We start from the raw sequence: 26,919 nt of genomic DNA on the forward strand, positions 1-26,919 counted from the left end.
GAAAACAGCAACAATCATTTTCTACATTTTCTTAGGTTACAACTCAAATGCTATTTTATGACCATTGTTCTCTAGTCTTGGGTAATGCCATAGCCTCAGTACCATGGTCTTCCACTGTCTTGGGTTAAAGTTCTCTTGCTTGAGGGTACACTAGGGCACACTATTCTATATCTTATTTCTCTTCCTCTTGTTTTCTTTTAAATTTTTATAGTTTATATAGGAGATATTTATTTTAATGTTACTGTTGTTTAAATATTTTATTTTTCCTTGCTTCCTTTCCTCACTGGGCTATTTTCCTTGTTGGAGCTCCTTGGCATTTAGCATCCTGCTTTTCCAACTAGGGTTGTAGCTTAGCAATTAATAATGATAATAGCTGCTGTCACTCCCCTTTATTTATCATTGCGTGTTATAACTTCCCCATAGGTGGGAGTGCGACATTACTAGTGGAACTTTTTAGCTTTCTTCTTTACGTCTCTTCCAGCTAATTCTCTTGAATCTTGCTGTGAAGCTTCTCCTAGCCTTACTTCACAGTCTAACCTGCGGGAGATTTTCCCAGTTTCACCGGTTTGCTGAATGACCTTTCAGACTCCAGTGCCAGGTCATATATTCCAAATTTGTAAATCCATCTTATATTCAAGCATTAGATGGTAATATAAATATATACACATATCTAATAAAGATGTTTCTGTTATTTTGTTGTTTTTCTGGTTTTGCACTGGGACAGTAAATGGAACTAGAAATTTTTTTTTTTCACTTTTATAAATATAAATATTTGTACACATTATGATGTATATTGGCACCTTTCTACTCACAGGTAGGCTATACACTTAAGATGGTTAGTGGGTGGCCCCAGTCAGTTGAATTTAATTATGGGCACCTCTCCTTCTACCAGGTTTAGGCAAGAGGACCCTCCAAGCAAGTGATACCTGATGTTAGATTTTATACAACTTTAATATCGGTAAGGTTTTTTTTTAAACTACCTTTCAACATTGTTGTAAATTTCAGTTGACTAAATTGTGTGAATATTTGAGGATCAGGGTAAAAATATATTTTCAATATTAAACTTACCCGGTGATCATGTAGCTGTCAGCTCTGCTGCCCGACAGAAAAACCTAAGGACGAAATACGCCAGCGATCGCTATACAGGTGGGGGTGTACATCAACAGCGCCATCTGTCGAGCAGGTACTCAAGTACTTCATGTCAACACAGAACCAATTTTCTCTCTGTCGTGCCACCGGCAAGACCTACTAAATACGCTGTTGTTTTCTGGATTGATTTTCACGTTATTTGGTGAAGTATTCATTCTGGGTATTAGCTATCGCTGTGCAGAAGTTATCTTCAATACTTTCTCGCATTCTTTTATTAGATTTTGGATTATTTGTTGACGACTTGGATAGATTTTGGATTCCCCCCTTTGACTAATTCAAGATGTCTGACCTGCTCAAGTCCCCAAGTACAGGAAGTGTAGCGCTAGGGACTGTTCTAGGCGTCTTCTGAAGGCCTCTATCGATCTGCACACCGTTTGTTCCAATTGTAGGGGTAAAGCCTGTCAATTGGAAGATCGATGTGAGGAATGCGTTGGGCTTTCGGAATTCGATTTTCAAGAATTCCTGAAATATGCACGTAGGCTAGAGAAGGATAGGATCAGGAGGAGTTCGTCTCGCTCAATTGATTTTTCCTCTCCCCATGCCCCACAACCTATTCCTTCCCCTGTAGTGGTTGCACCCGACCCTCCTGCTAGCTCTCGTCAACCTTCGATGGCAGATATGATGCGTGCCATCCAGGCTCTAGGTGAGAGAGTCGAGTCATTGGCGAATGACCGCAATCAACTCATGGCTGACGTCAGGGAGTTGAAAGGTAAAAGTGCAGTGGGAAGTGAAGTGAGTGTCAGTGCAGTGAAAAGTGTCAGTGTTACGCATGAGGGTGCGTCTGTTCGTGCCTGTCGTCCTCCCAGTCCGGGACCTCTTGCAAGCTCCCAAGCCCAGGGGAGAAGCAATGTCGTACGACCAAAGGGTTTGACAGGCTTTAATCAGCGGACAGACGTTCCCTCCGTGGTTTCGTACGTATCTTGCCGAGATCGTCCCACCCACAAGAAGACGAGTGAGCCCGTTCATTCCTCGTCTGCGGAAGAGGTTTCTCGCCAGAAACGCTGGACCAAGGTCTCACGACCTCTTAAACGCAAGGTCCCTTCCGAGCAAGTCCAACGGCCCAGGTGTAGCCACTGGGTCAGTTCGGACTCGCTGCAGTCCTCCGATGACTGCACACCTCCTAAGAGAGGCAAAGTGGTACCGCAGCAGGCAATAACTCCGTCTGTTGCCGCACCAGCTGCTGTAGACCCTAAGTGGTCTTTGCTGCAGTCTATGCAGACTCAGCTAGCTTCCTTTATGCAGGAGTATCGTGCGGAGAAGGTTGACGCTGCACCCGTTAGCCTACAACCAGCCACGGTTGTGCGCCCAGCTGACGCTAAGGCTGCCTGCTCCCACACTCCGGCTGTGAGAGCTCCACCACCTATGCGCAGTCGACCCTGCCAGACGCAAGTTGACGTTCGCCGACGCGCGGAACCCTCCGTTGACGTGCGTGAGCTACCACAACAACAGGAGGGTGGAGTTAAGCTGCCGTGTTTTGACGCGGTGCGTCAGCCTCCGCAACCCACGGTGGTCTCCACTATGCGCCCCCACTCAGCTTTGGTTGTTGCCAGTTCTCAGACTGACCAACAGTGGCATGACGTTGGATCCAGTGCAGCCACGCATGCACCCGTGCTGCCGGACTCAGCCGTCCAGCTTTTATCTACTCCTTTGCCGCTTCCTCCTCAGCATTCAGACGATGGACTCTCTGATGATGACGAAGCTGCTCATCTTGACGACCAACACTCGGACATAGACGAACCCAAGACTACGCCTCCCTCCTTAGACTTTAGGAAAGTGCTTGCGCTGTTCAAGGATTTATATCCGGACCAGTTTGTGTCTGCAGCTCCACGCTCGCCTCCCTCTGAGTTCGCTTTAGGCATGCAGTCAGCAGCTCCTGCCTTTACGAAGCTCGTACTCGCTCGCTCGTCCAAGAGAGCTTTAAGGGTACTGGGAGAGTGGTTGCAGTCCAAAAAGCAACTTGGGAAGACATCCTTCATGTTTCCCCCGGCCAAGCTTGCTTCCAGATATAGCGTCTGGTATGCCACGGGAGAGGTTCTCGGCTTGGGAGTTCCTGCCTCTGCCCAGGGCGACTTCTCAAGTCTGGTAGACTCTCCCCGCAGGCTGGCTATGAGACGCTCCAAGATTTGCTGGACTCCTTCGGATATGGACCATCTTATGAAGGGAGTTTTCCGTGCATTCGAAGTCTTTAACTTCCTGGACTGGTGTTTGGGAGCGTTGAGCAGGAAGACCTCCCCTTCTGATAAGGAATCTTCCATGCTCATTATGTCCTGCATGGACAAAGCCATACGGGATGGTTCTAGTGAGCTTGCGGCTTTTTTCGTGTCCGGGGTCCTCAAGAAGCGGGATCACCTTTGCTCCTTCTTATCAGCTGGAGTCACCCCATGTCAAAAGTCGGAACTGATGTTTGCTCCGCTCTCGAAGTGTCTCTTCCCTGAAGAGTTGATCAAGGAGATTGCCGCCTCCTTGATCCAGAAAGACACTCATGACCTGGTGGCGTCATCCGCACGCAAAGCCACCTCTTTACCCTCCGTGCCTAGACCCAGGATGAACACACCAGCGTCAAGGTTCATTCCGCCCTTTCGTGGCAGAGCCTCCAGCAGAGGAGGTGCTCGTGCCGAAAGTCAACGTGGGAGCAAGAAGAAAGGTTCCAAGTCCTCTAGAGGCAGAGTCTGACTGCCACCTTCTTCAGACAGCAGTGGGAGCCAGGCTCAAGAACTACTGGCAGGCCTGGGAGAACAGGGGCGCAGACGCACAGTCTGTGAAGTTACTCAGAGAGGGGTACAGGATTCCATTCTTGCGCAAGCCCCCTCTAGCAACAACTCCCATCGACCTCTCTCCCAGGTACAGAGAGGAGGACAAGAGGCTAGCTTTACAGCAAGAGGTGTCTCTCTTACTACAAAAGGGAGCGGTAGCCATAGTCCGGGACCATCAATCCCCGGGCTTCTACAACCGTCTCTTCTTAGTGGCGAAGAAGACAGGAGGGTGGAGACCGGTGCTAGACGTCAGTGCTCTGAATGTCTTTGTCACAAAGCAGACGTTCACCATGGAGACGACAAAGTCGGTTCTAGCATCGGTCAGGAAGGAAGACTGGATGGTCTCGTTAGACCTAAAGGACGCGTACTTTCACGTCCCCATCCACCCAGATTCCCAACCTTTTCTAAGGTTCGTTTTCGGGAAGGTTGTATACCAGTTCCAAGCCCTGTGCTTTGGCCTAAGCACGGCACCTCTAGTTTTTACCAAACTGATGAGGAATATTGCCAAATTCCTGCATTTAGCAGACATCAGAGCCTCCCTCTATTTGGACGACTGGCTTTTAAGAGCTGCGTCAAGTCATCGCTGTCTGGAGAATCTAAAATGGACTCTGGATCTGACCAAGGAATTGGGTCTCCTGGTCAATATGGAAAAGTCCCAACTCGTCCCATCCCAAGCTATAGTATACCTAGGAATGGAGATTCAGAGTCAAGCTTTTCGGGCTTTTCCGTCGGCCCCCAGAATCAGTCAAGCCCAAGAATGCATCCAGAGCATGCTGAAGAAGAACCGATGTTCAGTCAGACAGTGGATGAGTCTGATAGGGACGCTTTCATCGCTGGACCAGTTCATCGCGTTAGGGAGACTCCACCTCCGACCCCTTCAGTTTCACCTAGCTGCTCACTGGAGAAAGGACAAGACGCTAGAAGCGGTCTCGGTTCCTATTTCCGAGAAGATGAAGTCTTCACTGACTTGGTGGAAGAACAACATTCTTCTCAGGGAGGGTCTGCCACTGGCTGTTCAGACCCCCGACCACCTTCTCTTCTCAGACGCATCGGACACGGGCTGGGGTGCGACACTGGACGGTCGGGAATGCTCGGGCACGTGGAATTCGGATCAAAGAGCGCTGCACATCAACTGCAAGGAGCTACTGGCAGTTCATCTGGCCTTGAGAAGCTTCAAGTCCCTCCTTCTAGGCAAGGTGGTGGAGGTGAACTCCGACAACACCACAGCCTTGGCGTACATCTCCAAGCAAGGAGGGACTCATTCGATGACGTTGTACGAGATCGCAAGGGACCTCCTCACCTGGTCAAGAGATCGAAACATATCCCTAGTAACGAGGTTCATTCAAGGCGACATGAATGTCATGGCAGACCGCCTCAGCCGGAAGGGTCAAATCATCCCAACAGAGTGGACCCTTCACAAGAATGTTTGCAACAGACTATGGGCCTTGTGGGGTCAGCCTACCATAGATCTGTTCGCTACCTCGATGACCAAGAGGCTCCCAATTTATTGCTCACCGATTCCGGACCCAGCAGCAGTTCATATAGATGCCTTTCTTCTGGATTGGTCCCATCTAGACCTTTATGCGTTCCCCCCGTTCAAGATTGTCAACAGAGTACTGCAGAAGTTCGCCTTTCACGAAGGGACAAGGTTGACGTTGGTTGCTCCCCTCTGGCCCGCGAGAGAATGGTTCACCGAGGTACTGCAATGGCTAGTAGACGTTCCCAGAACACTTCCTCTAAGAGTGGACCTTCTGCGTCAGCCGCATGTAAAGAAGGTACACCCAAGCCTCCACGCTCTTCGTCTGACTGCCTTCAGACTATCGAAAGACTCTCAAGAGCTAGAGGCTTTTCGAAGGAGGCAGCCAGAGCGATTGCTAGAGCGAGGAGGACATCCACTCTCAAAGTCTACCAGTCAAAGTGGGAAGTCTTCCGAAGCTGGTGCAAGGCGAAATCAGTATCCTCAACCAGTACCTCTGTAACTCAGATAGCTGACTTCCTTTTATACCTAAGGAAGGAAAGATCCCTTTCAGCTCCCACGATCAAAGGTACAGAAGCATGTTGGCAGCAGTCTTCCGTCACAGAGGCTTAGATCTTTCCAACAACAAAGATCTACAGGACCTCCTTAAGTCTTTTGAGACCTCGAAGGAGCGTCGGTTGGCCACACCAGGTTGGAACTTAGACGTGGTTTTAAGGTTCCTTATGTCAGCAAGGTTCGAACCGCTTCAATCAGCCTCTTTTAAAGATCTCACTTTGAAGACTCTTTTCCTCGTCTGCTTAGCAACAGCTAAAAGAGTCAGTGAGATACACGCCTTCAGCAGGAACATTGGATTTACATCTGAAACGGCTACATGTTCCTTACAGCTTGGTTTTTTAGCCAAAAACGAACTCCCTTCTCGTCCTTGGCCCAAATCGTTCGAGATTTCAAGCCTGTCCAATTTGGTTGGAAATGAACAAGAAAGAGTCCTATGCCCAGTAAGAGCTCTTAAGTACTATTTAAGACGTACTAAACCATTACGAGGACAATCAGAAGCTTTATGGTGCGCTATTAAGAAACCTTCTTTACCGATGTCGAAGAACGCAGTTTCTTATTATATCAGACTTTTGATTCGAGAAGCTCATTCTCATCTGAATGAGGAAGACCATGCTTTGCTGAAGGTAAGGACACATGAAGTTAGAGCTGTCGCAACTTCAGTAGCCTTCAAACAAAACAGATCTCTGCAGAGTGTAATGGATGCAACCTATTGGAGAAGCAAGTCAGTGTTCGCATCATTTTACCTTAAAGATGTCCAGTCTCTTTACGAGAATTGCTACACCCTGGGACCATTCGTAGCAGCGAGTGCAGTAGTAGGTGAGGGCTCAACCACTACATTCCCATAATCCCATAACCTTTTTTAATCTTTCTCTTGAAATGTTTTTATTGTTGTTTTTGGGTTGTACGGAAGGCTAAGAAGCCTTTCGCATCCTGGTTGATTTGGCGGGTGGTCAAATTCTTTTCTTGAGAAGCGCCTAGATTAGAGGTTTTGATGAGGTCCTTTAGTATGGGTTGCAACCCTTCATACTTCAGCTCCTAGGAGTCGCTCAGCATCCTATGAGGATCGCGAGGCTCAGTAAGGAAGACGTACTTAAAAAGGCAGAGTAATTGTTCAAGTCGACTTCCTTACCAGGTACTTATTGATTTTATGTTTGTTATTTTGAATAACTGCTAAAATGAAATACGAAATACTTAGCTTTTAATGTTAACATGTATGCTGGTCTCTACCCACCCCCCTGGGTGTGAATCAGCTACATGATCACCGGGTAAGTTTAATATTGAAAAATGTTATTTTCATTAGTAAAATAAATTTTTGAATATACTTACCCGGTGATCATAAATTAAAGGACCCACCCTTCCTCCCCAATAGAGACCCAGTGGACCGAGGAGAAAATTGGTTCTGTGTTGACATGAAGTACTTGAGTACCTGCTCGACAGATGGCGCTGTTGATGTACACCCCCACCTGTATAGCGATTGCTGGCGTATTTCGTCCTTAGGTTTTTCTGTCGGGCAGCAGAGCTGACAGCTACATGATCACCGGGTAAGTATATTCAAAAATTTATTTTACTAATGAAAATAACATTTTAAGTATGAAAAAATATGTTCCTAATTGATACAAACCTTTGTCATTTATATGGGTTATCTCTGACACAGCTTTGTTATGACCAAATTGAATTATCATGGGACTGGCAGTCTAGTATGGCTGCCTCGTGGGCCCACCATGCGCTTAGGGGTGGCGATGCTAGCAGCTGTATGCTCACTTTGCTCCTGGCTCCTATGAATTTTGTTTGTCCGTTACTGGCCTCCTTGCAGTGTTTTGTTTTATAATCTTTTTCTTATAACTAGTATGGGTGATAAGCAAGTGGTTCTGAGAACCTGCCCAGGCCTTGAAAGTTGCCTTTGTGACACCTTCATGAGCCAAGTTGACATAGACTAGCCACCCGTTGAGATACTACCGCTAAAGAGTTGTGGGGTCTTTTGACTGGCCAGACAGTACCACATTGGATCCTTCTTTCTGGTTACGGTTCGTTTCCCCTTTGCTTACACATGCACCGAGTAGTCTGGCATATTATTTATACATTCTCCTCTGTCCTCATACAATGAAAACACTGAGGTCACCTAACAATTCTCCTTTACTCAAGGGGTTAACTAATGCTCTCTAATTGTTCAGTGGCTACTTTCCGCTTGGTAACGATAAAAGAGACTTTTTAGCTATGGTAAGCAGCTCTTCAAGGAGAAGGACACTCCAAAATGAAACCATTGTTCTCTAGTCCTGGGGAGGGCCATAGACTCTGTACCATGGTCCTCCAATGCCTTTGGTTAGAGTTCTCTTGCTTAAGGGTACACTTGGGGCCCACTATTCTATCTGATTATTATTATTACTTTTATTATTATTAAATGTTCATTATTAAATACTAAGCTACAATCATAGTTGGAAAAGTAGGATGCTATAAGGCCAGGGGCCCCAACAGGGAAAATAGCCCATTGAAAAAATATTTCCTTTATAAGCAATAAAAACTTTAACAAAAGAGGAAGAGAAACTAGGTAGAACAGTGTGCCCAAGTGTACCCTCAAGCAAGAGAACTCTAACCCAAGACAGTGGAAGACCATGGTACAGAGGCTTTGGCACTACCCAAGACTGGAGAACAATGGTTTGATTTTGGAGTGTCCTTCTCCTAGAAGAGCTGCTTACCATAGCTAAAGTGTCTCTTCTACCCTTATCAAGAGGAAAGTATAGCCACTGCACAAGTAAAGTGCAGTACTTAACCCCTTGAGAGAAGAATTGTTTAGTAATCTCAGTGTTGTCAGGTGTATGAGGACAGGGGAGAATCTGTAAAGAATAGGCCAGACTATTCGGTGTCTGTGTAGGCAAAGGGAAAGAACCGTAACCAGAGAGAAGGATCCAATGTAGTACTGTCTGGCCAGTCAAAGTACCCCATAACACTCTAGCGGTAGTATCTCAAGAGGCAGCTGGTGCCCTGGCCAACCTACCACCTAGTTTATGTTAAATTTCTTATTGTTTGTAGAGGAAATCTTTATTTTAATGTTACTGTTCTTAGAATATTTTATTTTTCCTTGTTTCCTTTCCTCACTGGTCAATTTTCCCTTTTGGAGCCCCTGGGCTTTAAGCATTTTGCTTTTCCAACTAGGTTTGTAGCTTAGCAAGTAATAATAATAATAATAATAATGTAGCTTGAACAGCAGCTGTGAATCCCAACAGCGTTGCAAACCATCTGCTACTAAATTATAATAAAGAAAGAGGATATTGGAAAAAAATGAAAACTGAAAGGAAAGAAATCATTCAGAGCAGTTATGAGATCTTTTTCCTTTTCAATGTGAAGGAACTTCAAAGAGGAATGTTTTGCTAAACAAATCCTTTAGTTAAATTTATTCTTATCAGGAAAGTCAAGATGAGTTCCATATTTTTCTCAAGTCATATTTCTGTATTTCCTGAAATAGTATGGGCCTTGCTTTTGCTTTTAGCATTTTACTTCGACTTGATCTGGGCCTCAAAGTTACTGAGCTGCTGCTGTTATTATTATTACAAGCTAAGCTACACCCCTACTTAGAAAAGCAGGATGCTATAAGACCAACATGCGCACCTTGATTAGTGCATACATTTTTGTTTTCTCAGTGTTATTGGTTCGTATGAGTTTTCAGTAGTCAAGATATTAAAGTATGTCTTCTGCGATCTCATTTATGACATGATCTCGGAAGTTATTCTTTTGCTTTGGTATGCGATCTCAGTATTTTTAATAGATAAAAAGAAAACTAAAGAATAATAGAAAATCTAATGGTTTTTGCTTCGTCATGCGCTCACTTTGCTCGCGAAATAATAAAAACATCATGCTCCGTATTTACTAGCAAGCGGTAATGTTCAGCTGCACACAGTAACATCAATGATTGATTATTATTTCCTAGATAATTATTTCCGGTATATATACATATATTTTTTTTTTAGAAAATCCAGTGGTTCTTGCTTCGTCATGAAGTGAAACGAGATCACTACTATCAGGTGAGATTGCATGCCAAAACAAAAGCATGACTTTGAGATCGCATACCAAAATGGCAGCTGATTTACTTTACATTTACTTTAAGGGCTGCTTTTCTGGTCCTATGCTGCAGGGGAACCCCACTCTCTACAGGACCTTCACAGACATTTTATCATTTATAATCCAAGGCATTCAGGCTGGGAGGAATGTAGAGAGGAGAGGTCCCCTTTTTTTGTTTCTTTTGTTTCTTTTGTTTGATGTCAGCTACCCCCCAAAATTGGGAGAATTGCTTTGCTATATATGTATTATTTTTACTAGCTAAGCTACAACCCTACTTGGAAAAGCAAGATTCAATAAGCCCAAGGGCTCCAACAGGGAAAAATAACCCAGTGAGGAAAGGAAATTGGTGAAAAAATATGATATGAAACATCATGAACAATATAAATAAAATATTTTAAAAACATTAACAACATTAAAATATTTCACATATAAACTATAAAAACTTAAAATAGAGTACTGTATGTTAGTGCAGGGACGAGTTATGATTAGCATAGATAGTTCAGATATAATAGAGGTTCATCTAACTGCATAATAGTGTAATCAAATGAAAATTCTGAAAATAGGAATTTTCCTTAGCTTTCGACAAGGTAAGTTTGGCTAAAGCATACTCGGACTTTGTACAGTATTTACTTTAACTATAATGCACAGGTGACAATCAGTACAGTAGTACTGCAAGTTTTGACAGTGTTGTTTTAGAGTATTTGCACAATTAGTGGCTAATTAAGAACAAACAATTTCATTTGGTTGTTTAGTAAGAAGTACTGTATTTTAGATACCTGTTTGTAGTGGGTATGGTACATCTTTCAGCAGTCAGTACATTGTTGTAGACATTAGAATGAGGCAAACTGATTGAATTTCATATTCTGCCTTCGCCTGTTTATTCACTTGTTTTTTATGGTTCCTGTGAAATAATTCTGTTTGGTGCCGCTGTTGCATCCGGTCTTTAGTCCCACCTAATTCTTACCCTTCTAATGGATTACTATTCTTCCTTTCTCCCAGCTTCCTGTCTTACCTCTTTGTACTTCATATGGGTCAAGTGTCTTCAGTGCAGTTCTTATCCTGTTTAGGTGTTGTGATCATGCATTGTTCAGCAGCAAATATTCTCACTTGGTTGATTTGATGTTTTTTATTTTGTTGGAATTGTGATCCTTATTGTCCTAAATTTTAAATTACTAATTATTCATAAATTTACTTATTTTTTTCTTTATTTTAAGGGCTAGTTTCCTGGTCCTATAGCACGGGAACCTTATGCACTACAAGAACGTTTGTCATTTACAGTCTTATGTATTTAGAGTAATACACAGCTTATTCCATGTTTATTGTCAAATCCACATTATTGAAGCACTTGAAAAACAGGAATGTCCTCAGTTTCTTCTTGAAAGTTTTGTCTTCAGTCTTTTGGATGTTTAGTGGGAGCTTGTTATATAGTCTTGGAGACTCGTGTTTGAAGGCTGTAGTTCCTGCTGTAGACATGCATCTTGGCTCCAATAATTTGAAACTATCTTGAACTATTCTTGTGTTTACACGATTCATTGGCTGCACAATATGTAGCAATTCTCTTTGATATCTGGGATGTCTGATAACTTGATGGGTTATTGCACAAACATTATCTTAAACTTTTCTAGCTTGAATAGACAGCCAGTGTAATTCAATTAGTATAGGAATGATCTTTTCTCTGGGTGGGACACCTTTTATCAATCTTGTTCCTCTTGTTTATTATGTTTTGTAATTCCATGGGATTCCATAAGTTGCACTTTGGGTAGATTGTCGTGGATGGAGTTCCAGTTGTCAATCTTGGTAAGACAGTTAATCACGGGTTTCTGTACAAAATACTCATCCAGTTACTTCTTTGCAAAAGCAATGTTTTTAAGGTGATATCCAGTGTTTCTTACTACATTATGACTTTAAGCACTGAGAGATACATTACAGTCAAGTGATACCTCCAGGTCACAAAATTTACTTTATATTGGGATCAAGTTGTTAATATTTGTGTGTCACCAAAAGTTCTTAAGTTGTCTTTCTTTAATTTAGTTCTGTATTTGTCATCCATTCCCTAACACTGGTAAGAACCTGGTTTAAAGTTTCAGCCGTATCATCAATGTCTTTTATGAAAAGTAAAGTGGTGTATCATCCACAAACAGTTTAAACTCCACTTCATACATTTGATAGATCTAAAGTATAGGTACAGAATAAGACTGGGCCTAGTACACATCCCTTGGGTACCTTTTTTTTTAATGGTTCTTATGATAAATGAGTCTCCAATTCGTAGACATTAGTTTGTCAACCAAGTAATCTTATAGATACTCAGAGGCTTGATCTTCGATACCATTGCCCCTTAAATCAATGAGTAGCAGTTCGTGCACAACTATCGAAAGCAGCGCTAAGATCGGGTAATATCAAGATACCAAATTTGTTTACATCCATCGTTTCCAGCCGATCATTTACAACAGCAAATGAAATATAATTGTCTGTAAGCTGAACGGTTGTCTGGCAATGCTTCGAATCTTTAAAAGTGACTAACTAGTTGTTCAAGAATGACATATTCCAGCAATTTTGAAACGGGGTTTTACTATTGCAATGTAATTTGTCAGTGGCTATTTTTCTCTTGGTAGAAGAGAGACTAGCTATGGTAAGCAGCTCTTAAGAGAAGGACACTCCAAAATCTAACCAATGTTTTTTGGTCTTGGGTAGTGCCATAGCCTCTGAACCATGGTTTTCCAATGTCTTAGTCTCAAACCCTAGTCCAGCAGATTACCAGGCAGAGATGTTTCTAATAAGCTACCAAAACCATTTGGGATAATACTAGGGAATTAGCCTATTGAAAAAGCCTCTGCCAGGCGATCTGCTGGACAGGTTTTCAATACCTGCTCAAGCACGATAGTTTCTTGTAGTGTCTGCAACCTCACCATCCTTGAGAGTTAAAGATGAGAGTTTTGGGAAACCTACAGGTCTACCATTCCCTACCCCTCCCTGGTCCTAGCTTGGGTGAAGAGGGCATTTGATGCTGATCATATGTATATATGGTAATTCTCAGGAGCTTTGTCCTGCTAGGTTATTGTTAATGTCCCTTGCTTCTGCTATTCATGAGTGTCCTTTAAACACTAAAATCCAGACAAAAATCTTTTTAAGCAGTCTCAGATGGAAGTGTCCGGAATGACTTGACTTTACTTTACTTTAAGGGCTGCTTATCTGGTCCCGTACAGCAGGGTAACCCTACTCTCTACAGGACCTCCAAGGTCGTTTTATTATGTTCATTCGGGAACATTTCACATTTCACAATGCACATTGTTCGTTTACTGTTTTGTCATCTTTGTCAAAACAAGAGTATCATTGATTATGGGTTGGTAACTCCATATTCGTGTGGGGTGGGTAGTCGGAGAAAAGTAAAAAACAAACGGTTTAAGGAAAATGAGGGACCTTTGCCCACACTGGAATGAGTGTTGTTGGTTTTTTAATTATTATTATTATTATTATTATTATTATTATTATTATTATTATTGTTGTTGTTGTTGTTGTTATTTGCTAAACTACATCCCTATTTGGAAAAACAGAATGCTATAACTCCTAGGACTCCAACAGGGATTATATCCCAGTGAAGAAAGGAAACTTCAAGAAAAGTGTTTGATAATTAACATAAAATATTTTAAGAACAGTAACAACATTAAAATAAATATTTCACATATACACTATGAAATCTTTTAAGAAAAACAAGGGGAAGAGAAATAAAATAGAATAGTGTGCCCAAGTGCACCCTCAAACAAGAGAACTCTACCCCAAGACAGTGAAAGACCACGGTAAAGAGGCTATGACACTATCCAAGATCAGAGAACAATCGTTTTGTTTTGGAGTGTCCTTCTCCTAGAAGAGCTGCACTGTATTTGTTCAGTGGCTTTTTCTAGCCACTCTTCTAGAAAAAGGACACTTCGCTAGAAAGGCAACATCTCCCACCCCCATGCAACCATGCACTGAACTATATTAATCTTTTCCAGAAATGGATCCCCTATATATTTACAAGAAATCACTCTGAAGTGGTGTAAGCAAAAGTTGTGATTAACGTCCTGTGGGTGTATATTATAGGTATTTCCATACCAAATTTCAGGTCATGTGATTTAAATACCAGGGCATAAGAGCCAAGAATGCAAATTTTTGGTCTATAAAAAGTCAAAATTCTGAAAATAATCATTTTGAAGTAATGTATACAAAAAATGTGACTCACATCTTGTGGACATATATCATACAAAATTTCAGATCATTTGGTTTACATGTGAGGGTACATGAAACGGAAATGTAAATTTTTTGTCTAAAAATGAACAAAAATTGCAAAATTATCCATTTTGAAGAAACCTGTTTCAAAAATGTTGAGACTTTCTATTGGTGTTTATATAGGGCACCTCGGTATCAAATTTCAATTCATTTGGCTGTAATACCAGGGCACAGGAGACCAAAATATATTCTCTTTGTCAAAATGGCAAAAAAAAATTAAAATAAAATTATTTTGGTTATGTATCGAAAGAAAAAAAATTTGAACGCATCTGGGTATTTACCCACTTGACCTCTGTGCCAAATTTCAAGTCATTTGGCCCAGAAATGACTAAGATGGATTGATTGGAAGATTTGGCAGCAGGAAGAGAAAAGAAACATTCAAGAAAAACATTTTTTTTTCTCTTGCATGGGGTGGAGTATGAAAATCAAACCATTGTTCTTTAGTCTCGAGGAATGCCGTAGTCTCTGTACCATGGTTTTTTACCGTCTTGGGTTAGAGTTCTTGTGCTAGAGGGTATACTAAGGCTCAACATTCTTTCTTTCCTTATTTCCTCTCCTCACTGGGCTATTTTCCTTGTTGGAGCCCTTGGGTTGCATCTAGTATACAAGCTGTGAGAGAAATTATTTAATCATACTCAATGGAACTTGATGTACGATGAATAATTGGTCCTTAATAAAGACAAAAATGTCATTGAGGTTTGTGTGAAGAAATTGCTGTTTTTTTTCCTTATAAATTATGTAAATCACTTGACAGTGTATTGTACATGTAATATTTGGAGTAATAATTTATTTACTTTTAGATCTATACACTATCAAGCTTTTGGAAGCGGAACGACTATGGTGTCAGCTTGACTCTAGGCGAGTACCTGATGAAGAACTCCTCTACTCCCTCTTCAGGGGAGAGGAGGAAGAAGCCAAAGCTTCTCGAGGGGGAAGAACCGCTGGTGGAGTGGTTAGTGTTCTTTATGATTCATCATATGTTAAAGTTTTCATTCACTATATAGCTTTAGTTAATTTATGCTGTATGTCAAGTCACAGCCTGTCGATATTGACAATTATTCTGGAAATATAAATTTTATAGTACTAAATGTCTGATCTTAACAAATGAAGGATGGGTTTCAATATTATTGGAAGCTAACAAAGGATATATCTTGCTTTTTGTCACATTTGAAGTTTTAATGAGTTTTATGTGAACCTGTTTTAAAACTAATGACAAATGTTTGATATCATAAAATATTTTTTTTCAGGTATGGCAAGAGCAACGGCCCAGAAGCCACCTCCAACAGCATACTACCAGGGCCAGACTAACTCTGGGCCTTAGTATTGGATCTTAACATAAAGTGGTGAGTTTATTACCTTCAAGCAGTAGTGGTGGTCCCCCAGGAAGATACAAAAGGCTTTCAAATAATGAGCTTTTGCTCAGAGAGTTTATGCCTCAACTGAAAAGGAGTACAATTTAACCATAAAAGAAACACTCTGGTAAAACTCAGGAACATAAATGGTGGTCTACCCTTAAATCTGCACTCTTTGGTGTAGATGCAACAGTTCCTCCTTTACTTAAACCAGATGGCTCAGTCACTCACTGTCCAAAGGAAAAGGCAACCCTTTTGGCTGATGTTTTTGACAGTAAACAGAGTAATGAAAAACTTGAACTTCCTCATTCCTGTTTTCCTGAGGTTAAACTAATTAGTTTAGCTTTTCGATCTCGTGAGATTAAAGCTCTGTTGGTGGACCTTGATGCTTATGGAGGTGTAGACCCAAATGGTATTTTTCCTTTGTTTTTTATAAAGACAGCAGATTTCTTAGCTCCAAAGTTATCTGTTATTTTACGCAAGTTAGCAAGAAGAGGAGCTTTTAGCACTAGTTGGAGAATTGGTAATGTTACTCCTCTATGTAAATGTGTTTGTGGTAGCTCAAATCCCACTGATTACCGCCCAATTTCCATAACTCCCATATTATCTAAAGTTTTTGAACGTCTTCTGGCAAAACGTCCTAATAGGTTTGCTGAAGGTAATCATCTACTCCCTAGTTTGCAATTTGGTTTTCGTAAAGGCCTTGGAGCATGTGATGCCCTTCTTACAATCTCCAATGCTGTACAGAAATCCCTTAATTGTGGTCGGGAAGTTCGTATGATTGGCCTTGATTTTAGTGCTGCCTTTGACCGTGTTAATCATGAGGCCCTTGTTTTCAAACTGAAACAGTTGGGAGTGGGTGGGTCGTTTCTTAGCATTATTATTGATTTTTTAAGTAATAGATCTCAAAGTGTTGTTGTTGATTATAGGAATGTGATATCCGGTGTTCCACAGGGTAGTGTTCTTGGCCCATTACTTTTCATACTATATACACATGACATGTGGTTTGGCCTACTAAACAAGCTTGTTGCATATGCAGATGATGCTACTCTCTTTGCATCAATTCCATCCCCTGAATGTAGATCTAGGGTTGGTGAATCTCTTAATAGAAATTTAGCTAGAATTAGTGCATGGTGCAAATTATGGGGTATGAAGTTGAATCCTAACAAAACTCCAAGTATGATTGTAAGTAGGTCAAGGACGGTGGCTCCTCAACATCCGGATCTCAGTATTGATAATGTTCCTTTAAATATGTATGACTCTTTCAAAATTTTAGGTGTGATTCTCGACAGTAAATTTACTTTTGAGAAACATATAAGGTCTGTGTCTTCTTCAATTGCACAAGAAATAGGCTTATTGAGAAAGTTTTTCAAGATTTTCGGTGATCAATCTATTCTGAAGAAGTGTTTTAATTCTTTCATTCTACCTTGTTTTGATTATTGTTCTTCTGTCTGGTGTTCAGCTGCTGATTCTCATCTTAATTTGTTGGACAGAAACTTACGGTCTATTAAATTTCTTATTCCTGATCTAGATATTAATCTCTGGCACCGTCGTTCAATTAGTTCATTATGCATGTTGCATAAGATTTTTCATAACTCTGACCATCCTTTACATTCAGATCTCCCTGGACAATTCTATCCTGTTCGTAATACTAGGTAGGCAGGTAACTCTAATAGCCAGGCCTTCTCCATCATGAGGCTCAATACTACGCAGTACTCTAGAAGTTTTATTCCAGCTGTTACCAAGTTGTGGAATGATCTTCCTAATCGGGTGGTTGAATCAGTAGAACTTCAAAAGTTCAAAGCTGGAGCAAATGCTTTTTTGTTGACCAGGCGGACATGAGTCTTTTTATAGTTTATTTATGACATATTTGTTTTTGATGTTGTTAATGGTTTATATATGACATGTCTGTTTTGACGTTGTTACTTATTTTAGAATGATTTATTGTTAATTTGTTCTCTTCATTGATTTATTTCCTTATTTCCTTTCCTCACTGGGCTATTTTTCCCTGTTGGAGCCCCTGGGCTTATAGTATCTTGCTTTTCCAGCTAGGGTTGTAGCTTGGATAGTAATAATAATAATAATGATAACTGTTAGGTGATTTTAAGAGAAGCATGTGTTAAAGAACATGAACTAGTAATGATGGATTTTAGAATAAGTAGAAAACCCAAAAAGAAAAAGAGGAGATCTACTGTACAATTAGGGTTTGGGACCCTAAAGGAGTATAGGGTGAGCAATTTAGAAAGATTGTGAGAGATAGATGGCTGAAAAGGCTGAATAGAGTGAGAAAACCCTAATGATGAACTTATAGATTGTACAGGGTAACAGTTTGGGAAGTATCTCGGTGGGTAAGAAAAAAAAATGTGTTGTGAAAACAAAGGAATTAGTGGGAAGAACCAACATATATGGAGTGTTGAAAGGAGAAAAGTGCTGGTAGGACAGAGGTGCATAAGTCAGATAAAAGAAAATCAAAGGCATTGAAGGACTGGAAAAAACATGCAGAGCATGCATAGGAATGGTAAAGAGAAGAGGAAAAAGATTCTATCAGGAAAATACTGTAGGTATAGATAGTGCAGTTGACTGAAAGGCTAGGAATGAAGAAAGGAGAAAAAGATAGCTATAAGATTTAAAACTTGATGAAAAGCAAAGGATATAGGGGTCATCAGGGATGTGTATGGAAATAAATTGCAAAGGGATGAAGACATTAAGAGGAGAGAGAGAGAATATTTTGAACAACTACTGAATACTGAAAATATATGAGAGGAGCTGGAAGAAACACAAAGGATGGAGGGACCAGTGATGGGGATAAGGAATACGGAAGTGAAGCGGAGACTGAGTAAAATGAAAAATGATAACGCACCAGGTCCATCAGAGTTTCAAATTGAAATAGTCAAGATACTAGCTACAGAGGGGGAAGAATGGATGTTTGATTTATTAAGAGCAATTTGGGAAAAGGAAAAAAATGCCTAAAGACAGGGAGGAGAGTGTAATTTTATCTAAATTCAAGCAGATAGATGATGATGTGGAACATGGTAACTACAGGGTGATTAGATAAACAAAACATGTTTTGAAAGTTTTTGGAAGGTTACTTTATGGGAGATTGTAAATATGGGAAATAGCAATATGGATTCATGAGGAGGAAGGGACCGTGGATGCCATCTTTATAATAGATTTAGAGAAGGGTTATGACTAAATACCAAGAGAAGTGTTGTTCTGGTGCTAAATGTGAAGACTTGTGGAAGTTGCTATATGCAGATTATTTGGTGGCTACTGCTAAATATGAGGAAGACTCACAGAGAGGGGTTGTAGAGTGGCAAAAAACTGGAGAAAAGTGGCTTGAGGGTAAATGTGGATAAGACTGATGCTATTGTACCGCGTGTGTTTCATACACGCTAGTACACTGTAACGGTTTTGATTTTTTATCTGATCACTCTTTCCGGCACTGTTATAGACAAACTTTTATTATCATAATAGTTCATGCGTTTCCATATTTGAATTTTTGTGACGTTCTTGCTCGCATATCACTGTATATAAACTCGATGATTGTTTGATAAAGTTTAGTTGCATTCACCTCGTCTCTCAGTATTCACCTGAATGCGCCTCCTTACATTGGTGACCAGCGGAGTATCCGTTCTCTCCCGCCTGCCCCCCTTACTGCTGTGCCCTACTGTTTGGAAATGCCGTTCACTGAACCTGCCTCTTCAGCACTCTCCGCCTCAATGAAACTGCCACCCTTCGCAAGCGGAAAAGCAGTCACCTGGTTCCATCGTACTGAAGTCTAATTTTGCATAAATAGCATAGCTCAGTCAAATACCAAAGCACTTCATGTTCTCATAACGATCCCCGAGGACATTTTCCCGGAAATCTCCGATTGGCTTTGCGAGCAAGGGGAAACCCCAATAGCGTAAATCATCATCTCCTCCTCCTACTCCTATTGAAGCAAAGAGCCTCGGTTAAATTTTGCTAGTCTTCTCTATCTTGAGCTTTTAATTCAATACTTATCCATTCATCATCTCCTACTTTGCTCTTCATAGTCCTCAGCCAAGTAGGCCTGGGTCTTCCAACTCTTCTAGTGCCTTTTGGAGCCAAGCTGAACGTTTGGTGAACTAATCTCTCTTGGGGAGTGTAAAGAGCATGCCCAAACCATCTCCATCTACCCAACATCATAATCTCATCCACATATGTCATTAGAATAATCTCTCTTTTAGTTCAATTTCTAATCCTGTCCTGCCATTTAAAATCCCAATATCCTTTTGAGGGCTTTTTTCTCAAATCTACTAAATCTATTGGAGATTGTTTCATTGTCAAACATGACTCATGTCCATAGAGTAACACCGATCTCACTAAACTGATAATTGTAGTCTGATTTTTATATGTAATTTTAGGTGATTAGATTTCCAAATTTTACTTAACCTAGCCATTGTCTGATTTACTTTTTTCAATCTTTCACTAAACTCTAATTAATTCTAAAGCCCCTGTATTGGAGATCATATTTCCTAAATACTTAAGTGATTCCACCTCATTAATCCTTACTCCCTCCAATGATATTTCATCTTCCATTGCATACTCCGTTCTCATCTTCTCTGTCTTTCTTCTATTTATCTTTAGCCTAACTTTGTGTGATATTTCATGCATTCTGGTAAGCCAGCTTTGCAAATCCTTTGATGTTCTGCTAACAAAAAGAGCATCATCTGCATACTCAAGGTCTGCTAAATTCCTATCACCAATCCAGTCCAATCCTTCCTGGACTGTTCTACTTATTACAAAATCCATGAGGAGGATAAACAACATAGGTGACAACACATTCCCTTGGAGTACTCGGCTGTTCACTGGAAATTCATTTGATAAGACTCCATTAACTTTAACTTTGCACTTGCTATGCTCATGAACAGACTTAATCAAATTTACATATTTAATAGGAATTCCATAATAACGCAGGGCTCTCCACAAAATATGTCGGTTCACAATATCAAAAGCTTTTTCATAGTCCGCAAATGCCATCAATAAGTGGATTTCTATATTCTTCGCATTGCTCTACACGTCTTGAAATAAAAATTTGGCAAGTGCAACTTCTACCTTTTCTAAATCCTGCTTGTTCATCTTTCAACTTTTCATCAATCTTTCTGTCCACTCTCTTTAGAATAAGCATACTATATATTTTCATAACAACTGACGTAAGTGTGATGTCTCTGTAATTATTGCAATCTGTCAGGTCTCCTTTTTTGCCTTTTTCACCAACACTCCTAGCTCCCATTCATCAAGTTTCGCTTCTTCATGCCACATCCTACAAAATTATATTGTAAGTAGTCAGGGAGTCACTTCACTTTCAGCTAGTATCATCTTGGCAGTTATTCCATCATATCCAGGGGCTTTCCATCTCTTTAGTGTTTTGAGGATAGCTTTGACTTCAAACACACTGAATTCATTCGTGGGCACATCAAGGTCTTCACCAGCTTCAGGTATATCAATCAAATTATTCCCTTCATACCTACTATTCATGACTTCACTAAAGTGTTCCATCTAACGTTGTCTTTCTTCATCTTCTGCTGTTATAACAGATCCATCTATCTTTTTGATGGGTATATGCTTCTTCTTCTTTGCCCCAGTAGAGATTTCATTAACAATTCTATTAGCAATTCTTACACCATAGCCACTTCCTGAATTCATAGCTTTATCAGCCTCATCAGCTTTACTGTCTAAATTTTCTCTCCAATTATTCCTAGCTTCTCTTTTGACCTCACTATCAATACTGGAATACTTAGCATGTTACTTCCTTGAAAACTTTTAACTGTCAATTTCTGTCTTTGTCTCCTTTTTATAGTATCTCATGTATCATTTGATATCCATGGCTTTCTCCTTGTCACTGTCTGTTTCAAGACTTCACTACCAACTGACTGATATATGTTCTTAATATCACACCATTCTTCATTAATGGTCTGCTCCTCGTCTCTTAGCGTCTATAAAACTACAAATTGATTCCTACATTCAATTGCAAATGTTTCTCTGTGCTCTTCTTCTAAATGATTAGTTGTATCAAAACAAGGTGTTCGATGTACGTTTGTATTGGGTACTTTCAGTTTTAATTTTGGTGTCCCAATGAGGAGCTAGTGATCACTATCAATATCTACACCTCCGTAGCTTCTTACATTTCTCAGAGTCCTCCTTCTCTCTTTGTTGATGGCAATGTGATCTATTTGATTTTTGTATTTGCCACATTGTGAAGTCCATGTGTACTTGTAGATGTTCTTGTGCTGAAAAAGAGTACCTCGAATAGCGTACAACACTATCAAAAATACCTTCTGGAGCAGTACTCGCCATCACCAGCCATCCGCATAGCCAAACTTTTTCAGCTCTCTCAACAACTGTTGGGGGACCAAAAGGCTTCGCTCTTCTTCAGGAAAAGGACCATTACCACTAGCCTGCAACCTGCCGCAGATAGCTATACTCATGAGGTGAACCTCTTTCGTGCCCTTTGGGTACGATGTCTACCCAAACCTGTATGTGCTGCCATCCCCTATGTCAATATTTTGCCCATGAAGAACCCGATGACCAAAGTCGACGCATTATGGACAGGCATTTCACCACTTTCAAGAGCTCCATCAATGTCTCAACTCCTGACGAAGTGGACAACTTTTCAACATCGACCAAAGCTGACATGAATGCGGTAGGACATAGACGCCCACCCTGTGACGTGCCGGAGCAGCAACAAAGCCGCCCACCACCCACATATCCCACCCCTCGCTTATGTCCCAACTAACGACCTCTCCAGACACTTACTGACACCCATCAACCGCAGTTATTCTACTACCACTCCAAATTCGGAGCTGTTGCGAAGAAATCTGTGAATAGTTGTCAGTGGCCAAAAAATGTATAAGTAGGCCATTGCTTGTGGCAGATGCCTCCCTTGGCATTAATCTTTTCTTTTTACATGATGCAGGTATGGACGTGCGATTTCTGCTAGCCATGGCTACTTGCCGTTCTCTTCTGCCAAAGCTACTCTCAAGGGCACGACGTAGTCTAAATCTATCGACATCTACTTGGTAGCTGCCAACAGATCTGTGATACCCACTCATAGTTATGAAACCCTTACATTATCGTTTAGAAATGCCAAATATATTTGGAAGTTTCTCATTGCTGACGTCACATTGTGGATTTGCTCTCACATTTCCAGCTCCTGGTTAATGTTGCTCACCAATGGTTGGTCAACGCGGATTCGTACTCCTCGGCACCTCTCCAACCCACATCTTCTAACCTAGCTCTCCATATCAGCGCACCCACAGATGCCTACACCCACCCCTTCACGCCATACCCACGGTTCCCGTCAAACATGGTGTTTATCACCATATCAAGACTACGGGGCCCCCAGCATTTACCAGATTTAGGCATCTGGCACCAGATCATTTGGCAGCCACTAAAAAAACGTTTACCGAAATAGAAGAAAGGTGCCTTTGCCAAAAGGCTTCAAGCCCTTGATCTTCACCATTACACATCATCCTGAAGAAAAATGGCTCTCTGCATCCATGTGGGGAATACAGGCACCTGAACATGCAGACAGAACCGAACCACTAACCCCTCCCAAACATTGCCGATGTAACCTCCTATTTGCACAAAGCGAAGGTTTTTTCCACGCTCAACTTCCTGAATGAGTATTATCAGGTGTCCATGAACCTAGAACACATCTCCAAGAAAGCCATCAGTACATACACCTTCAATTACTCCTGTTTTGAACTTTGTAATGCTGGGGCAACTTTTCAGCGCCTCATGAATGGCATCTTGGGGAACCTCCCATTCTGTGTACGTTACGTGGACGAAATACTTGTGTTCTCTTCCTCCAAAAAGGAACATCTCTGTTACCTACTTATCGTGTTCGACCGCCTACAACAAATCGGACCTGTACTTCTGTACAGCAAATGTACCTTTGGCGCCAAGTAAGTATTGTTCTTAGGGCACTGCATCACTCATTAAGTAGTGCACCCCCTTCCTGAGAAGGTAGCAGCTGTTCAAAACTTCTCCTCGCCCTTGTACCTCAAAACGCTGCAAGAATTCTTGGTGTGATCAACTATTACCACCGTTTCCTAACAGCCATTACCACCACTCTTGCCCCCTTCTGAGCCTCCCTCAAAAGGAAAGCCAAAAGACCTGAAGTGGGGTCCCTTTCAAGAAGCGGCCTTCTGCAATGCAAAGAATGTCCTATCAACTGCTGCTGCTCTCACTTTTCCTGTGCCACAAGCACTTTTCCTTCTCTCCACCGATACCAGCAACGTTGCTATTGGTGCAGTACTGAAACAGGTGGTGAATGGCTCACCCTGCACATTGGCCTTCTTCAGTAGGCGTAATCCGGCTACTATACCTTCGATTGCAAATTGCTGGCAGTGCACTTGGCTGTCCGTCACTTTTAACACTTCCTGGAAGGTACGCCCTTCGTTATTCGCACGGAAAACATGCCTCTGGTGAACGCAGCTTTGATGCCCCGCTGCAAGGACTCCAACTGGTTTACCCAGCTTTCCTGGGTCGTCCTGGGACTAAGGACCACTCCAATATATGCCCTGGATGTTTCGGCAGCTGAAATGGCACATGGCGACCCATTGGTCGTCCCTGCCAAATTTTTTTCGTGTCTCTAACCTCCTCCGAAAATCTTCAGCGCTTATGTCATGTTGTGGGAAAATCTACTCCATGCTGCCAGACTTACAAGACCCCAGCTAAGCAACACTTACCGACAGATCTGCATTCGGCAGAGCATGTTTTCCTGCTCAACGATGGTAGTAAGCCACAGCTAACAGGGCATTTTCCTCGTGATCCGTCGAATGCCGAAGGCTTTCTACATCAACATCCGTTGCAAAGAAGATTGCGTCTCCATTGACTCCTAAAACCTGCATATCTCCTGGCAGATGACCCGTCTACAGTACGCCTCTCCAGAGCAAAGCGCCCTATTTCACGTATATGTCATTTTTAAGGGAATAGTCATGTATCACACGTGTTTCATACATGCTCATACACTGTAACAGTTTTGATTTTTCATCTTATAACTCGCTCTTCCCTGTACTGTTATAGACCAACTTCTGTTATTGTGCTAGTTCATGCTTTTTCATGTTTGAATTTTTTTGACGTCCTTGCTCGAACATCAATGTATATAGACTTGATAATTGTTTAATAAAGTTCAGTTGCATTCACTTCGCCTCACAGTTATCACCTAACTGGCGTCTCTGCACACAATGTTAACCATTAAGGAGGGTAAGGCCAGGATAGCCATGCATGAAAGTAGAGGCTCTGTTATAAAACAGGTGGAACAATTTAGATACTTGGGATCTACCATAAGTCATGCGAGAGAGGATGTGAGGGTAAAGTTGAGAGTAGGATAGAATCAGTTTAGAAGAAGAGCAGGGAGGTAACAGAAGAGGTATATGATAAGCAAATGTCACTCAAGCTTAAAATCAATATCTATAGCATAGTAATACAACCAGTGGTAATGTATGAATCAGAAACATGGGCTTTAAGACGAAGAGAGGAAGCAAAGTTTAAAAAAACAAGAGAATGCTAATATGTATTACAGGAATATAGCTGCTTGAAAATGATGAAATAAGAAGAATTGCCAGCATAGTAAAGATTACTGAGTGATAAAAGTGTCATAGGTGAGATTGTGTGGGCACGTGTTGAGGATGGGTGGCGGGGAGGGAGGAACCTCTTAGGGGAAATGGATCCAGAGGGAGGCAAAGAATTGTACGGCGAGATACGGGGAAAGATGATATGGAGAGAAGAGGTTTGGAGAGGGCGCATCGGGCAACTGACCCCTGAATTTAGAAATAACAGTGGGAAATGGGAAGAAGATGGAAGTAATGGTGAAATAAAAATGGTATTATTTATATGGTCATATTCAAAGAGTAAATGACCATATAAGAGAAAGATATAAGTGAGTGAGCAAAAGAAAGAGGGCAGGTCATGCAAGTACACTAGACTCCATTTTCATCTCTTAGTGCACAAAGAAATCCAAACTGTTTCATCCCCATCTGAACCTTTTCCATAACACTGATTTGTAGCCCAATCTCTAACCATAGTCAACAACTGGGTACCCATCCAAATTGTTTTCCGCACCAAGGCAAGGTATCAATGCAATGCATCCACGTAATGAGTATGTTTCTGAGAGATTAATCTTAATTACCTGTTTAATGGCCTAATGGAAACATCCCTCCCTGGCGATCTTCCGGACTGGGGTTCGGTTCCCGCTCAAACTCGATAGTTTCTTGCAGTGTCTACAACCTCACGATCCATGCGAGTTAAGAATGGGGAAGGGGTTTGAGGGAGCCTATAGGTCTACCTGTGAGTCATCAGCAGCCATTGCCTGGCCCTCTCTGGTCCTAGTTTGTGAGGAGAGGGGTCTTGGGCACTGATCACATGTACATATGGTCAGTCTCAAGAGCATTGTCACTAGCCCTTGCCTCTGCCATTCATGAGTGGCATTTAAACACTATGTCTGACTACCCATTATACGAGTTTTAATTTCTACTGTTAAAAAATGAGTGATAATATACGTATGAAATGCACTTTGGCTTTCGATAGATAAGCAAAGTATATTGGATATTTAACTTTTGAATATCCATTCGATAAGTTTATTTTATCCGGATTAGATTACGTTACAAGTGTTGTGTTTCACCAGAAAGACTGAAGCCGATTTGATATGATTATTGTATCCAGTGTTGCAAGTGGGAAAAATATAAATGTCTCCAAAACGTATCCAGAATGTACAAAAGGTATCCAAATAATATGAAATAGTATCCAAAATATATCCAATATATTCTCTTAAAAATGCGTTATAGTTAATGAGGATGTGTTGCTAGACATCTTAAAGCTGACAGCCAAGAAGCTATCTGATTGTACAGTGACGTACAGTCGTACACTATAAATTTGGGGCGAAACTCATACTACTGTTTAGATCTTCAAAAAATATATTCATTAATGGTTTGTATGAAAAACAAAATATTGAATTTTCATGCAATACACTAACACTACACAATACGATGATATGAAAACCTTTACTAAGAAAATAAACAACTACAAAAATACAAACTTACGTCTTTTGCCTATACAGCTACATATGCTTCACTGTTTATCCTTTCTTGAATATATTTTGGGCAGAGTTTATCATCAAATTACTAGGTTCGCATTGATAGCTCACTGTTTATCCTTTCTTGAATATATTTTGGGCTGAGTTTATCATCAAATTACTAGGTTCGCATTGATAGCTCACTGTTTATCCTTTCTTGATTATATTTTGGGCAGAGTTTATCATCAAATTACTAGGCTCGCATTGATAGCAATGAAC

At 41.2% G+C, this 26,919-nt stretch overlaps 1 long non-coding RNA gene across 3 annotated transcripts in view; it reads left to right on the forward strand.

Annotated features, from left to right (window-relative positions):
- The first annotated feature begins 820 nt into the window (after positions 1–820).
- Positions 821–26,919, forward strand: part of LOC137619220 (uncharacterized) — a 66,748-nt gene continuing 40,649 nt past the window's right edge. For 2 of the 3 annotated variants that reach the window (XR_011039859.1, XR_011039858.1), the window contains exons 1-3: positions 821–958; positions 15,051–15,202; positions 15,498–15,593. This is a non-coding gene — a long non-coding RNA (uncharacterized lncRNA). Of the gene's footprint in view, positions 959–15,050; positions 15,203–15,497; positions 15,776–26,919 lie in introns of those variants that run through there. The other variant, XR_011039857.1, reaches the window with a different exon arrangement.

Source organism: Palaemon carinicauda, chromosome 25 (assembly GCF_036898095.1).
Source record: "Palaemon carinicauda isolate YSFRI2023 chromosome 25, ASM3689809v2, whole genome shotgun sequence".
NCBI classification, from domain to species: Eukaryota; Metazoa; Arthropoda; class Malacostraca; order Decapoda; family Palaemonidae; genus Palaemon; species Palaemon carinicauda.